Source organism: Camelus bactrianus, chromosome 31, assembly GCF_048773025.1.
Source record: "Camelus bactrianus isolate YW-2024 breed Bactrian camel chromosome 31, ASM4877302v1, whole genome shotgun sequence".
In the NCBI taxonomy this organism is placed as follows: Eukaryota; Metazoa; Chordata; class Mammalia; order Artiodactyla; family Camelidae; genus Camelus; species Camelus bactrianus.
In genome coordinates, this window is record NC_133569.1 from 22686226 (window position 1) to 22701361 (window position 15136).

At 54.1% G+C, this 15136-nt stretch overlaps 1 protein-coding gene across 2 annotated transcripts in view; it reads left to right on the plus strand.

Annotated features, from left to right (window-relative positions):
- Nucleotides 1-280: 280 nt before the first annotated feature.
- LZTS1 (leucine zipper tumor suppressor 1) overlaps nt 281-15136 on the plus strand; it is a 48421-nt gene continuing 33565 nt past the window's right edge. Inside the window, exon 1 of one of the 2 annotated variants that reach the window (XM_074355833.1) lies at nt 281-516. The gene's annotated coding sequence lies outside the window, so the exon portion shown is untranslated. The remainder of the gene's footprint in view (nt 517-15136) is intronic. The other variant, XM_010955018.3, reaches the window with a different exon arrangement.

Sequence of the window (15136 nt, forward strand, 5' to 3'; positions counted from 1 at the left end):
GGGGATCAGGGACCCCGTGCTGGAGGCGGATGCAGAGGAGCCCGGAGGTCGAGAGCAGCCCCAGCTGTCAGCTGGGAACAAAGGCCCGGGAGCCGCAAGGACGAGCCGTCTGCCGCGCCTGGCCAATCAGGGGCGCCGGCGCCGGCCCCGCCCCGCCCCGCCCCGGCCCGCCCTGGCCAATAAGCGGCGCTGGCCCCGCCCCGCCCCACCCCGCCCGCCCCGCCCGCCCCGCCCTGCTCTCCTGCCCGCCCGCGGCTCCGGGACCCGCGCGGAGGCCGGCGCGCCGGGAGCGAGCGAGCGGGCGGGCGCCGGGCGGGCGCCGGGCGGGCGCCGGGCGGGCGGCGAGGCCGAAAGTTTCTCTGCCTGCCTCGTCCAGCGATCCGGAGCCGCGAGCAGCAGCAGGACCCGCCCGGCCCGGCAGCTCCGGGAGAAGAGAGACGGGAGCCCATCGCAAAACATACTGAAAAAAACCAAAACACAAAAAACCTCAAGTCAGCCCCGGGCGCGCAGGGGCAGGTAAGGTGCGGTGGACGAGGGTCTCGCTCGCTCCAGAGAAGGGTCCGCGGCCGCGCCCGGGCGCCCGGGCTCCGGGGAAGCTGCGCTCCCCGCGGCGTGCCAGCGCGTCCGTCGGTCTTTGTCTGTCTGTGCCGGCGTCTGTCCAGGTGTCTTTGTCTCCACATGTAACTGTCAGGGCTTCCCCTCTGCCAGGGCGCGTGCGGCGGCTCTGGTCCCGGGCCTGGAGAAAGGATGGTGCGTCCGTCCCTCCGTCTTTGTCTCCGTCTCCCGCAGACGGGGTTTATCTCCTCCCGGCCCCGAGTCTGATCTGGCCGGACGTGGGTGTTGGGTGACACCGAGGTCCGGAGATGAGCCAGCGGGAGGTGTGCGAGAGGGTCTGACAGCCGGGGCCCGGCCGCTGAACTTTGCCGCCTGGAACTTTGGAGATGGGCTGTGTCCGCGCTGGTGGCGGGGACACGGAGGCAGTTAGAGGTTTGGAATGTTTCACCGTAGGATTAGGTCACAGGGGCTGAGGCGGATGGAGGGTGATGAACCCAATTAAGTGGCCCTCTGGAGCTGCGGGTCCTGGATATGCAGTTCAGCCGAAGCAACACACACACAGTCTCACACCTACACACACACCACATTCACCTCTTCCTCTCAGCCACCCCAAGCAGCCAGACCTCCACTCTCACCACCCCTACCCCCCCCACACACACACACACCCCATTGCACAGGCTTAACTCCAGGCTTCCGAGCACACAACTCAGAAGCAACAGGCTCTGAAACACACCAAGGGCTTTCCCCTTCCTGCTCCAAGTGGAAAGGATTAAACTGTGGAGGAAATGAGTGTTCTGCTCGCCCACAAGGGTGTCAGGCTCAGGAAAGCGCTCCAGACGTGTTAGCCTTCAGTTTCCCAGGAACCAGGAGGGGCTTGGGGTGCTGAGCATCTAAGATTCCCGGGTCCTTCCACTTCCAGTCTCTCTGCACCCTCCTGGGGCCGTCAGCCCCTCTGCTCTGGCCCTGGCTGCTAGCTAACTAGTGAGGGGCCACCAAGTTCTAGAGAGCTCTTGGCAGGAGCCATGCCCAGTAAGGGTCTCCTGCTCTACTGGAAATGCAGCCTGATCGTGGGAGCCGAGGGCCCCACCGCAGAGAGACGAGCTGTCTGCTTGGCCCTTCTTCCTGCCCCAGGGACCCTTGAAGAAGCAGTGGGTCGGGGCAGGGGCAGAGTGTGTGTAACCTGAGCTTCCCCTAAGTTCAAGAACACTTCTCTGTGGTCATGCTGGGGGAAAATACTGGCTGTTGGAAGTATGCAGGTATCTGTAGGCACATGAAGATGGGTATTAAAATACAGCATTTGCAGACAGGAAGGGTGTTTGTGTTCAAGGGTGGAGAAGGGCAGAGTCCGTGGGTGGAAATCTGCGGGCAGAGGCGTACACACTAATCAGGTGCGGTGTTACTTACACCTTGTACTTATCCCCAGCCCTGCTTTTTGAGGCGCTTTCTGTGCCTCGCAGACGTTATCTCATTTGGTATCTCTTTCACCCTCACATCCTACCTGCCTGTAAGGACGCAGAGGTAGCTGGGCTCTAGCTACGTAAAAATGGCTTTCTAGTCCCGAAAATGTATGTATGTGCCTTTGCTCTTATTCAGCGTTCATTTAATACATACTCATTGGATGCCTCCAAAATGCACGGCTCTCGGCCAGAAAATGAGCCTACAAGGATGAATAAGGTGATGGTGGCAGATTTGTGGTGATACAGCTTATAGGCTCGTGTCATGGGTGGTATTTAACAGCATGCAACGCCACTCACCCAGTACATTGCGTGTCCGGGACTTTCTGTGCATTCTCTCCTTTAATTCTCAGCACAGCCCCTCAGGCGGAGCCTTAAAGAACGTCACCAGGAGAGGAAGTGCAGAAGCAGGGATTTGAACTCAGCTCAGCTCCGCCACCTGGCTCTTTCCACTTTCTTCTGCTACTTTTGAATGTGTTTCTTCTCTGCAGAATTTTCTTCCCCCGTCTTTCTGCCTCCACCCAACTAGCTCCCGCTTGCATTTCTGGTTTTAACCATCACATCAATTCCTCCAAGAAACTGTCCCTTCTCTTATTAGGTCTGGGCCACGTACCTTCCTCTGAGTCCCAGCCATCTTTCCGTGCTCTCTGGGTGCTCGTAAGGAGCCTGCAAAGTTCTTCAAGGCAGAGATTGTGCCCTGAAGTCCCAGTTCGGAATAGTGTTTGGCTACTAGGAGGGAGCCCTGAGGAAATGCTTATTTAATAAAGTAATGGGAGAGAAGAGAACTGTCAGAGATTCTTGGCGGGAGCACTTTTTCCCAGCAGCAGGTATCTGCTTGGGGACACTTTGCTGGTGTGACCTCTGACTTCCCTGTCTGTATTATCGGGCCAAGCCCTCTGCCTAGACAGGGCTTCTCCATTCCTGCCTCCAACAGTTCGGGAGCCTAAAGAAAACCTAACCTTGCCCCCACCTGGCCAACCTACACACTCTGTCTCCAGATCCATCCACGGAGAAGTACAGTGATCCAAGTGGGAGGGGCTGGGTGTGATCTAGTCTTGGGGTTTTAAAGTTCGGCACTTGGAACCCCAGTGGGCGGCGGTTTCAGGGCAATGATGAGGTGTTTCTGGGGTTTGGCCAACCAAAAATTATCCATCTGCCTGGGGCATCTGTAGGCGGTTTACTGGTAGGTCTTTGAGTTTGCATTTGAATAGATCTTTGTGCTGCCATAGTTTGAAAACCGCTGGTCTGAAATGGACATTCTCACGGTGCTGTTGCCAGCGTGAACTGCTACCGTGTTTAGGGAGGTGATCTGGCCTTGATTTGCCCAAGGTCACATGGTCAGAGTCCAGGGACTCCCCTCCTGTGCCCTTTGCACCACCGCGTTATTTCTCAGATCAGGATTTCACGTGCCTTCTCTGGGGTCCGTGATGATTTTTCATTTTCCTTTCAAAGGGCATCACTCATGTTTGAAGACCTCTACACTTCACGCTTTATTAAAGGTGCCGGGGAAATGGGGGAGAAACAGAATGGCTAAATCATGGTTTGGGACTAAAATTTGTGATGAGGATTGGGAAGGGCAAGGAGCATACGTGAACCAGTGACAAGTCCATTGAAATTGGGTTGTGCTACCTTTGAGCACAGCAGCTGCTTACTAGGAGGGAGGTAAGCTAGAGGACTCCCAGGAGGAGGCGGTCATGACTGAACCTTGAAGGTGAACCTCAGGAAGGGATTTAGACCTTCCCTTTAGAGAAGAAACGTAGCAGCAAGGTTGCAGCTCCCAGATGCAAGCTGAGAGCTGAGAGAGATGGGGCTCTCTCTCCAAGGGGAGCCCCCGTGGGAGCCCAGCCAGCCACCCAGACCAGACGGGGTTAGGGGATGCAGAGTGGGAGGGAACTCACCTCGTACAACTGCCGCCGGCCAGATGAGTGTGCAGCTTGGCATTGATGTGTCCAGATGTGTGCAGATGAGTGTCCAGCTCCAAGGGTCCGGAGAAGTGGGTGGAGATGTGTCAGCCAAAGTCAGGCATGGACCAGTTCGGCTTCTAGCTGCCCTTTGGCAAAACAATCTCCATCCTGCTTCTCGCCAGATGACCTGATCACCCCCAAGCTCCTAAGGTAGTGATTTTAATAGCCCTTTTTATTTGTATAGTACTTTATTATTTCTTCAGTTCTTATTTTAATTGACGTGTAGTTGATTTACAATATTATTTTTAATTTAATTTTTTTTGACAACTCTTGAGATTTCTTCTACAATTTGGCAGGTGAGAAAACTGGGTGAGCCTGCCAGAGGTAAAGGAATTCACCCAAGACTTTAAGTGGAATGCTGGGATTTGAACCCGGCCATCCTGACATCCCAGTTGGGGCTATAACCGCCCAACCATTAAGCCTCATGAAGTACATGGTTTTAGGGTCAGTGAATTGTGGGCAAGGGTTGAATGTGCAGAAAAAAAGAGAAATTTTAAAATTATAAGAACTCAGTTACTTTTATAATTATTATAATGCAGGCTTGATGAGAGTCTTCCCTTTTTCTGGACACCCCTTCTTTTCTCTAAGCATTTGCTGTGCATACACGTGACGCTCAATAAACAGCCGGCTAAGAAGTATCTAGCATAATGGGATGTCTACCCGAGACCGACTTAAGGAACGAAATGTATCGCATGTCGATTCTTTCTCTTTATAGCCGGTCAGCTCATAAGGTTTAGTCCACTCCATGTTGAAATTATGCAAATTTGGTCTTCCCAGAATCTGAATTAACGGCATGACGTTGGAATACCAAGCGTTATTCCGTAATCTACTTCAGTGTTTCCACCTCACCTGTATGTAAATAAGTCCCAAACTGAACGGAGGTTAGCAGTCTCTTCGCTGGTCCTGGAAGCCACGCGTGGGGACCAGGCTTCAGAGGTGGTCAAGCATGGAGGCCACCTCCCAGCTGAGGAAAAAGTTGGATGGGGGGCTGGTGGGAAGAGGGTGCAGGGGGGCAGCGAAGGGAGGGTGGAAGAGACAGAGGACAGACTGTGTGTGTGCTAACAGCTAAAACTAATTGTCCTAATCAATCCAGCAGAGAGGTGATTTTTCTTCCTAAGTGACAGGCCAAACTGGTGTCTGAACAGCTGTGATGTGAGTTCCATCCAGGGTCTGGAACAAAGGCAGTAAAGAGCTGCCCTACCCAGATCACCCACAGGGTCGCTTCCTTGTCGGCTCATCACCGTGGGAGATGACCACCACGTTCAAGGTGGCTGCCGGCAGACAGACAAGACAGAGAGACGCACAGACACACACACCATTCATCCTCATGTCTCCATCTCAGACAAGCTCTCCTCTGAGACCCACACTCACACCCCCTGACGCGAATCCTCTTGTCCTGGACGGCAGGACCTGGGCTGGCCTCTCTCTTCGGCGCGACCTGGAGTGTCCTTGGACAGCCCCCTCCCTGAGACCAGCATCCTCTAGAAGAAGAGGGCCCCGGCTAGGGGACACTCCCAGCCCCAGGGAGGGACCAGGACACAGGTGCCTCAAAGGTGTCCAAGGTAGAGCTGAGATGGGGGCGAGGGGGTGGGCATTGCTCTGAAACTCCACTGGCGTCCAAGGACGAACCCTTCCCACTGCATGACCTAACCTCAGTGCACAGCCCGCCAGGTGCTGAGGCATCCCCTGCCTGGGGGCCCCGGGCTGCGCTGCACACTTGGCTCACCGGTTCTGTTGGCTTTGGGGGCATCCTCCCTCTCCTTGCTGTTGCAAAGCTACTTGCTGCTAAATCACCCTCCTCCGGCACCCCGGCTGCTAAATTGGTCTCAACTTGCTGTACTTCCACCCACCACCTTAGTCATTGTTCGCTGGCGGCGTTCAGAGAGTGGGCGTAAAAGCAGCCGAACATTATATTCCTGCTGCAGAGAGAGAGAACTGAGCACCGGCACGCAAGGAAAGGGGAGAGGGAAGAGAAGGCGAAGGAGGCAGGAAGCAGAGCTTGGCCTTGCCAGCACCTGTCCCCGGTGACCCCAGGCATCCTGGATGGTGGGGCGGTGGGCCCTAGGCGAGGGGGTGCTGGCCCAGTAGGACAGCCGGGCATTCTAGGGTGAGAGGGGTACACTCACTACTGGGGCTGCCCCTGCCCGGGGTGGAGGGGAAAAGGACATGAGCTGTGGGGAGAGTCTCCATCCTCTGCCAGCTCCCCGTTCCTTAAATTCTACCATAGGTAGCATCAGGGCCACTGAACATCTGTTCCTACCTATTAGAATTCAGCTTCTCACCTCTATCCTTCCTCCCTGCCCAGATGATAAACTCCTTGAAAGAGAAAGTGTGTTGGGCCTCCTGTGTGTGGCTTCAGCCCTGGACAGGATCAGGGCTCAGCCCCAGGTGGCTGAGGTGGATGGTGGTGAGGCCAGCGGTGGCCCTTCCTCCCCAGCCATTTCAGATCTCCCTGTGCTGCCCAAGGGCCACAGGGTCTGGGCTCCGGGGCACACGAGAGGAGGGGGAATACCACAGGAGCTTTCAGGGCTTGGCCTACGATCGTGGAGAGGAAGCTTCCGGGAGGGGAAGGGTTAATGAACCGCAGAAGACCAGACCAGCTAGGGAAACAGAAACTTAGCAGCTTCTGCCCTGAAGCTGAAGGCTCCCGGGATCTCCAGCCAGGCCTCCAGCCAGGCCGTGGGGCCCTCTCGGAGGGCTCACGCCGTGCCCTGGGGCTGGGAGGGGGTGGAGTACAGAGCTGGTTCTGCTGCCTGAGACAGCATCAGGCCGGGCACAGTGACCTTGACTGGAGATTCTCTGAGTCACCGATAACATTTGTTTGGTCTCCCAGCGAGAGGTTGGAAGGGGAACTCAGTGCCTGCCCAAGCTGCCTTGGAACCTGGGGGGCCCCCAATCTGTCCCCCTCCCCTGCACCCCGCTCCTTCCCTCCCATCCTTTTCCCAAGGAAAACAGTGGGAAACCCCTGAGAACAGAAGCCTCCAGGCAGCTAGGGAGGCAGGGGCGCTGGGGAACCAGGCTGCGAATGTCTGGGGTGGGGGTGCAGGTCTGGGGGTGGGGAGCCCCGAGGCTGCTCTTGACCTTCTGCCAGTCCCTGAGAGGCAGCTCTGTCCTCAGTGCCTGGAGGATGGCTGGGCTGTGTCCACCTCTCTCTCCACCTCAGTAGCAAGGTCAGGGGCAGCAGAGTTTCAGAGGGACCCTGAAGCACTCAGGGCACCTCCCTGATTTATCACCACCTTCAGATCCTTCAGCCTCGGCCCCGTTCTGACCCTCCCCGCGGCAGGGCATCTCAGCAGTACAGGAGCAGGCAGGGAAGGATTAGACCGTGCTCATGTCTTGGGGAGACAGCCTCCCCCTCCTTACCGATCAAATTCCCCCAGCCCCTACGCCTCCCTGGCGCCGGCAGACAAACCGCACTGCAGGCAGGTGGGGAAAACAAGAGCCGCCGGGCACAGCCCCCAGCCTCCACCTGCGCTGGAGGGGGCCCGGGAAGGAGGGGGTCGCAGCTGCCCTGCTCCTCCCCGCGGACGGCCTGCAGCTGCCCTGCTCAGAGGCTGCGGCTGCAGGGCGGGCAGGGGCAGGATGCTCGGCTTTCCCGAGGCGGCATTTCCTCATCCACCGGGGTCACCGGGAGCTTTCAGCTTCCCCGGGCCTCCTAGCAGGTGTCTCAACCATCTTTTGACTTAGAAACTTCTCTGGATGCTGGACTTACTTCTATAGAGATGTAGCAGGACCTCCAAGGCCGGGGGTCCAAGATGGATCCGGAAACTGAAGAGCCTGCTTTGAAGCAATGCACCGTACTCTGCATGGGAACCCGAAAATCTCGGGATGGAAAGGACCCTTAAATACCATTCTCTCCCCGCAGAAATCTCCCTCAAGTTGTTTTTCTACATACCTCTAAGAGCTGCTGTTCTGGACCCCAGGAACCCAGTTCATTCCATGGAACCCAGTTCCATTCCTTTTTTTTTAATTGAACCCAGGACCTTATGCATGCTAAGCATGCGCTCTACTGAGCTGTACCCTCCCCGCGTTCTTTTGGAGCCACAGAAGTCACTGCTGAATCTTGGGGGTGTCACTGGCCTGGTGTTAGGGAAGGAGACAGACACATTAAAAAAAAAATCTCTGTACAAAGCTCAGTTGGTCAGAAACATCTCCTTGGAAGATACAGAATTTGAGAAGGACCCTGTGGGCTGGGTGTGATTTTAAGAGAGGGAGGGAGTGGGTGGCACAGATAAGGGGTGGGGAGAGAAAGGCAAGTGGAGTCAGAACGAGGGGGGCCCTGTGTGTCCAGCTCGGAGTTTGCACGTGACTTGGGGGCAGTGCGGAGCCCAGCAGGAATGGGCAGAGGGGTGGCGTCTAACAGAACTTGGCTTTATTTAGGAAGTCGGTCTAGCAGCGGCATATAGAATGGACTTGAGTTGGAGAGGCTTCTTTCTAGAAATAACACTATTTATTAGAACACCCTTCTTTCCTCCCCATCTCCTAGTGGATAGCACTCGTGCCCTGAGATCTCATGCAGCCTGGAAGCAGCCCAGGCTTCAAGGAGAGAGAAGTTCCTAGTCCAAGGTCAAAGGTCAGGGGTCAGTGTTCTGGGTCTAGAACTTAATTATAACTGGCTTCATGGGTAACGCCTCCTAGCTTTGGACCTGAAAAGAATCACCAGGGGCTTTTTTTTTTTTTTAAATGAATGAACTCTCAGAGGCCCAGACTGGGGAGGGACTTGCTCATGGTCCCACAGCTGGTCAGTGGTGGGACCAGGATCTGTGCTCCCACTTCACCCACTCCCCCACTGCTGATTGTAGAGGAGGACTGGAGGGCCAGAGGAATTCATCAGACCCTCACACCTGGAGTGTTAGGCGGGTTTGCCCCAGGGGACATACGAGATCGTGTCAACAGTGAGACGCTGTCAATCTTTGTGGCTCTCTGCCCTCCCAAGTCTGGGAGCCCCCGCACTCCGGTGACAGCTGATGCCCACGGCCTCCGTCTTTCTCTCGTCTTCTTCCTTGGTTCTCTGAGCGCTTCACATCTTTTCTTTCCTTCTGTTCCTCAGCCAATGCCTTTGTTCTAAGAAGGGTTCTGAGGAGCTCCCGGCTAACGGGACCTTGAAGGTTTCCTACGTGAGTTGCCCCTTTCAAAAATGCAGAACAAGGTCTTTGCCTCCGTCTCGGGTGTGCTCAGTTTAAACTGAACTCAAACAAAACGGGAAGACTGCAGGTGCCACCAGCCACGTTAACCACCCAGAGTGCTCATGCCACATCGGAGGAGAGTCCCAGATAGGAGGCAGGTGTGTGCCCCGGTGCCGGGAGAGGCAGGTCTCGTCAAGCCGGGACCTCCTTCAGTATCAGATGAACAGGGTGCCAGGGGTTCCCTGCCAACAGCTGTGACGCTCTCTGAACACCATTCACCATTTTCCTCTGGAAGTTTCCTCAACCAGTTAACCTGCCCGAGATCTTCCCTCTTGCCTGCTAAAAAGCTATCTAGCCGTGGCAGTGTCCTGTGAGGTCTCCAGTAAGGGGACACCTGGAGACAGGTCCTTCCTCGGGAAGCACTGCAGCCCATGTCAGGTGCCCTGAGGCTCCCCGTGCGGTTCTAACTCACCTGGATGGCAACAGCCCTGGCAGAGGGAGCAGGTGTGTTTTAATGGTGAGGCATGGGCTTTTTCATGCCTCCCAATCCTGTGGGCAAGCTTGGGAGTGAGTGGCCAGCAGAAAGAACATGGATGTGAGAATCACACTACTGTTCAGATGCCCACTCTGCTACCTAATAGCTGTGTGGCACTGGGCAAGTCACTTAGCCTCTCTGAACCTCAGTTGTCTCATCTGTAAAATGCACTGTGTCCCACATAGAATTTTTATAAAAATTATATGAGCCAGTATAAGTAAAAGCATGAGAAACATAGTAGGGGCTCAGTTTATCCCCTTCCCATCGGCTCCAGTGGAAGGAAACCCGGCAGGAGGCCGAGCTGTCTGTGCACGTGTGGTCCAGGCACATGCCCGGGGTGTGCCTGGGACAGCTACCCTCTTACCTGCTTACTCCGGTTAAGGTCAAGGGGCATAGTTGTAACCGAAACCCTGTGGGAGGGAATCCCTTCCACCTCCGTCACTCGGGAGCTCCATCCCGGTGGTCAGTTTGACTAAATTGGAATTGGCTTATGAAATTATGTTGAACAGATGACCACGACGTCGCTGAACGCCCCGACGTCAGGACTCAGGCACTGACAGTGGAGCTCTTGCTCGTGCTGGCTTGTCCCAAATGCATGTGCAGGAGAGGAGGGGAGCGCTCAGGGGCCCTGCCATCAGCAGGGTTCTCCTCTCCTCCTGTCCACGCTTCCTGCCCCGAGCTACTGAGGAGGACCCCACAGCACCGTCCTGAGCACAAGCGCGGAGCTGAGTTTAGGGGAGGAGGGTGTCTCCCCAAGGTGAATGTCTGGATAGAAGCGGCTTACACCGCACCTCCTTGCTCCTTCCTCCTACCTCTCGCTTCAGAGCCACTGTCTTTTCCCATCTGGACCAGTTTCCGGATTATGTAGCACGTAAGGTCAGGAAAGGGGGAGAAAGAAAAACAAATAAAATGAAACTTCTCTCTCTGTATTCAGTTCACGGGAGGTGGACAGATGCGAGAGGACCCAAGGCTAGCTGACACTCCCATCGGAGACCACGAAAGACCGAGGGGTGTGTGTGTGTGTGTGTGTGTGCACATTTTTAGTGGAAAAACCTTTTCCACTTTAACAGTGTGACTCAGAGGATAGAGGTGATTTCCTCCACCCGATCTGACATTGCATCCAGTCTTCAGAGTCCAGCAACTTCTCCGTTGCAGCATGATGGGATCTGTCAGGGAGAAGGCTCACGGCTTTTGGGAACATCGGAGGGGGTGGGGGATGCCAGCTCAGCTGCGGAGCCATCAGATTCTAGGCCTGGGAGAGCTTGAAGGGACCCCAGTGAGCTGCCTAGAACAAAGGAAGCCGTGGGACTCGCCTCTGGGCCCTTTCTGCCCTCCGCCTTTAAATTAGGGGGTGGTGGAAACCTCCCACCTTGGAGACAGACAGAGTTCAAAGGGCTGCTCTCTGCACAGCCCCTGGGACGGCAGCTATTAAACTCCCAATTGACTGTACCTCGTGGACTCGGAAGCTGACGAGAGACGTGAAACTTGTTAAAGCAGCATAAGGCAGCCCCAAATTAGGTCTCACTCTCGTTGGCGCAAAGCGGCTTTAGGGAAGTCTGCCAAGAGTCAAAAATAATGCCGCATGCTAAGGCCTCTGCTTAAGATGTCTCCACCCAGTAGGGCCCTGGGGAGATGTGTCCCAGGATAGGAAAGTAGGAGAAGGAGTTGGCAACACAAACCCAGAACCCTTCTCCCCTCACTCCCCTCCCTGCCATCAACGCCAACAGCAAGGACCGGGCTCTATTGCCTGAGCCAGGAGCCGCGGAGGGACAGGGACCTGGAGGCCGGAGAGGGTTTCCGGGAGCAGCCAAGTGCAGATCCAGTCTATTCGCTGCGCTGTCTCCCTGCCGTGCCCAGGCCTCTCCTGGCTGCACAGCGCTGCCAAGGCTGCAGGGGCAGATGGCAGAGGGACCCCAGTGATAGGCCACTTCTGAGGACCATAGGGGCCTTCTGGGATCTCCATCTTTGAAGGCAAATATGTTTCCATATTGAGGCATAGAAGTTAGCGTCTGGTTTCTAAGAGTGGGGCTATGAAGGTTTCCTTTGCCCAAAAACCTCAGGATGTGCAGTGCCAGTCAGATCCAGCGCAAGACTTGGTGCAAACCAGCCTCTGTGCTGATTCCTGTCCACTCTTCCTGGCCCGAGCTGCTGAGCTGAGATGGTACCCTGATTCCCCTACTCTGTCCTCCCCTCCTCCCTCCCTGCATCCAAGTGAAGAGACCCACTGGTCAGTCTTCCTCGAGGAGGTGGTGGCCGAAACCGTGTGGGCTGAACAGAGGCCAGCATGAACATTCCGGCCAGAGACCCACAGAAACGCCTCCGGGGAAGACAGAGGCCTTCTGATGTCATCCACACCCGGGACTGGGCTGCTGTTGGCTGGCTGTGACTCAGGGCACTCACAGGGGACACGGGGAGGTGGCTCCAGCTACACCCCAGCCTCTAACCACCCCCCTCACCCCGTACCCGTGGGATGGGAGGCTGGACCGCTTCCTCCTGTACATGCCGTGTTTTTGACTGTCTCCTCCTTTCCTTGAATGAACTGCATTTTCCCGCCTGGCAGGCTCTGTGCTGGTCCCCAGGGATGCCAGAGTGTCCTCAGGGAGCTCACCATCTATTGGTCAGATCTGTGATTTCTAAGCACTTTGTAAGAGCAATTTTGACTAACAATTGATAGATTGATTATTCATCTTTTTTTTTTTTAAATTCTAATCTCTAAAGGCCCCACATGGAAATGTCTCCAGTTCTTTAGATAATGAAAGAAAAGAAATAGAGCCTAGGGACCTGCAAAGTTGGAGGAAAAAATGCACCAGGAGTCTGAGCCTGGGGCTAGACCCCAGTGGTGTTGAGTTACTGATTCCTGTAGGTTAAAAAGCAACAAAAAACTAGCTGCCATTTACTAAACTCTTAATTACATCCTGAGTGTTTGACAAAGAAATCTTCACTCAGGACATGCAGAAATCCTTTGAAGTAGGTACTACTGTTAGCCCCAGTAGCTCAGGGATGGAAGCTTGGAGAGGCTGCAGCAGTGGCCTGAGACTGGGGGGGGGGGGGGGGGGTTAAAAGGGATCACAGACCGAATCCAGAGCGCAGGGGGAGGTGAAGGAGGGAACAGAGTTTAGGGTGAGGTCTGGAGGAGCCGGCGTCCCTGGCGGGGGGTGAGGTCTGTCCTGGCGGTAAAGGACTGGTGCTCTGTTGACCACAGCCAGGCGCTGCCACCTGCCAGGCATAAGACCTGAGGCCTCACTTTCTGCATCTGCCAGATGGGGACAATAATAGTGCCCCCCTCTCAGGGTACCTTGGGGTGCAGTTTGCACCCGATCATGTGTGTGCAGTGTTTAGTCCCATACCTGAAGAACACTCAGCGACAGGCTTCTTTATCTGCTGCTTAGTGATATTTAATTATGGTTTTAATTTGCATCTCCCTGACAACCAATCGCGATGAGCACCTGTTTGCACATTTTTGGCCATGTGCGTATCTTATTTTATGAAGTTCCTAATTCAAATCTTTTGTTTATTTTTAATTCAGTTTCTGTTTTTTTATTAGAGATTTGAGTTCTTTTCTGTGTTTTGATGGGAGTCCTTAGTCAGATAAGTATACTGTAAGTATCTTCCACTCTCTCCAGCTTGCCTTTTCACTGGCAGTGGAGACCTTTGATGAAGATAAATTCTTAATTGATCAGTATTTTTCCTCTATGGGTAGTGTTTTCTGTGTCCTGGTTAAGACGTTCTGCCGACCCCAAAGCCAAGAAGTGTTGTTCTGTTTTCTTCTAGAAGCTTTAGCGCGTTACCTTCGGTGTCTATGTCTACAGTTCCTCTGAAATTATTTGTGTGCAGTGGGGTAGATTCACTTGTTTGTAGATGGATACCCGTTGACCCAGGAGCAATTAATACGCTTTATTTCCCCACTGCTCTGCGTTGCCCCCTTTGGAATAAATCAAATGATTATATGTGTGCGCGACAGTTTCTGGACTCAGTTCAGTTTATCTCCCTTTATATCAATACTGCGTTGTTTTAATTACTTAATCAGTTCAGAAGTCTTGAAATCTGGTAAAAGACACCCTCCTGCTTTGTTCTTTTTCAGGACAGTCTTGGCTATTTGTGGTCCTTTGCATTTTAACATAGAACCGATGGGATTTTGACTGGGATCATGTTGACTCCCTGGATCAATCTGGAGAGAATTAAAATCTTTAGAATACTGGGTCTTCTAATCCATGAACCTGACATGTCCGCATCTGTTTAGAGTTTCTTTAATTTGTCACAATAATACGTCACAGTTTTCAGCGTGGGGGTCACGTGTATCTTCAGTGGTTCTCAGGCATAGACATGTTTTAAATGGTATATTTAAAATTTTTCTCTATCGTTGGTATGTAGAAGTACAGGTGGTTTTCATGTCCTGATGTGGTATCAGGAGACTTTGGCAGATTTATCGCGAGGATTAAATGAGATACTGGGTAAACCCCAAGCACGTCATCAGGGCTTGCTGACTCTTACCTGTGTGCAGAGCAGCTGAGGCAGGTCAGGTACGGAATCCAAGGGTACGGTTGGTAAAGCGAGGAGGCCATCAGGCTGGGAAAATCATTAGCTCTCAAGGGCAGGATTTGCTGGGCCAGTTACAGGAGGGAGAATCCTCATGGAGAGAAATCACCCAAGAACCATAAGAAAACCGCCTTGAACTGACTTTGAGAGGAGGTCCCAGAGACCTGAATGGAGTGTGACATTGGTCCTGCACTTCACAGTTTGTAAAGCCCTTTCCCACCCACTGTGTCACTGATCCTCCCTGCACAGCTGTGAGGTCACTTGTAAGATCTTTATGCCCTTTTCAGAGGTAAGAAAGGGGCTCAGAGACTTTCAGAGTCTTGGCCAAGCTCTGTCCATGAGGAAGTAAGTAGCAGATAAGTTTCCAACACAAGCCTTTTGATTTCCCCTCTTAACGGAGAGGTTTGCCAACACTGTCAGGTGGTGGTGTTGGTCCTGGGAGCAGGAAAAGGTTATCAGGAAGATAAGTGATGTGGTGTTGAAATCTGTGTTTAGAAGACCTTTGCGCAGAAGGGTGAGTGGGAAGAGAGGCTCGGGCTGTCTGGAAGGTCGTCGCCACATGCTAGGCAGAGAATGAGCAGGTGCAGAGGGAGGGACCACAGACGGGCCAGAGACCCACAGGGCCAGGCCCATAGCTCCCCACCCAAGACACATACACGTGAAGAACGCACCTTTGGGGCTTCTGAATCACAACTTCCCATTTACAAAAAATGTGAAACGTCCATGTCTTTGACCCTTTTTCATGAGTAAAACCAAAACCAACCCCAAAACAAGCAATAAACTCTTACCCCCTCTCCCGCTGCTCAGCCGGTCTCCTTCACCTGCTCTGCTGGACCCCTTCCCCTAGCCGAGGGCTGTGGTCTCCCAGCTCCTGTCACACACTGACCTCCTTGCTCTTAGAGGATCGTGTGCTCCGGCCTCCCAGAGGCGGCCCGCCTGGGCCTGGGCTCAACCTTTTAGCTCAGA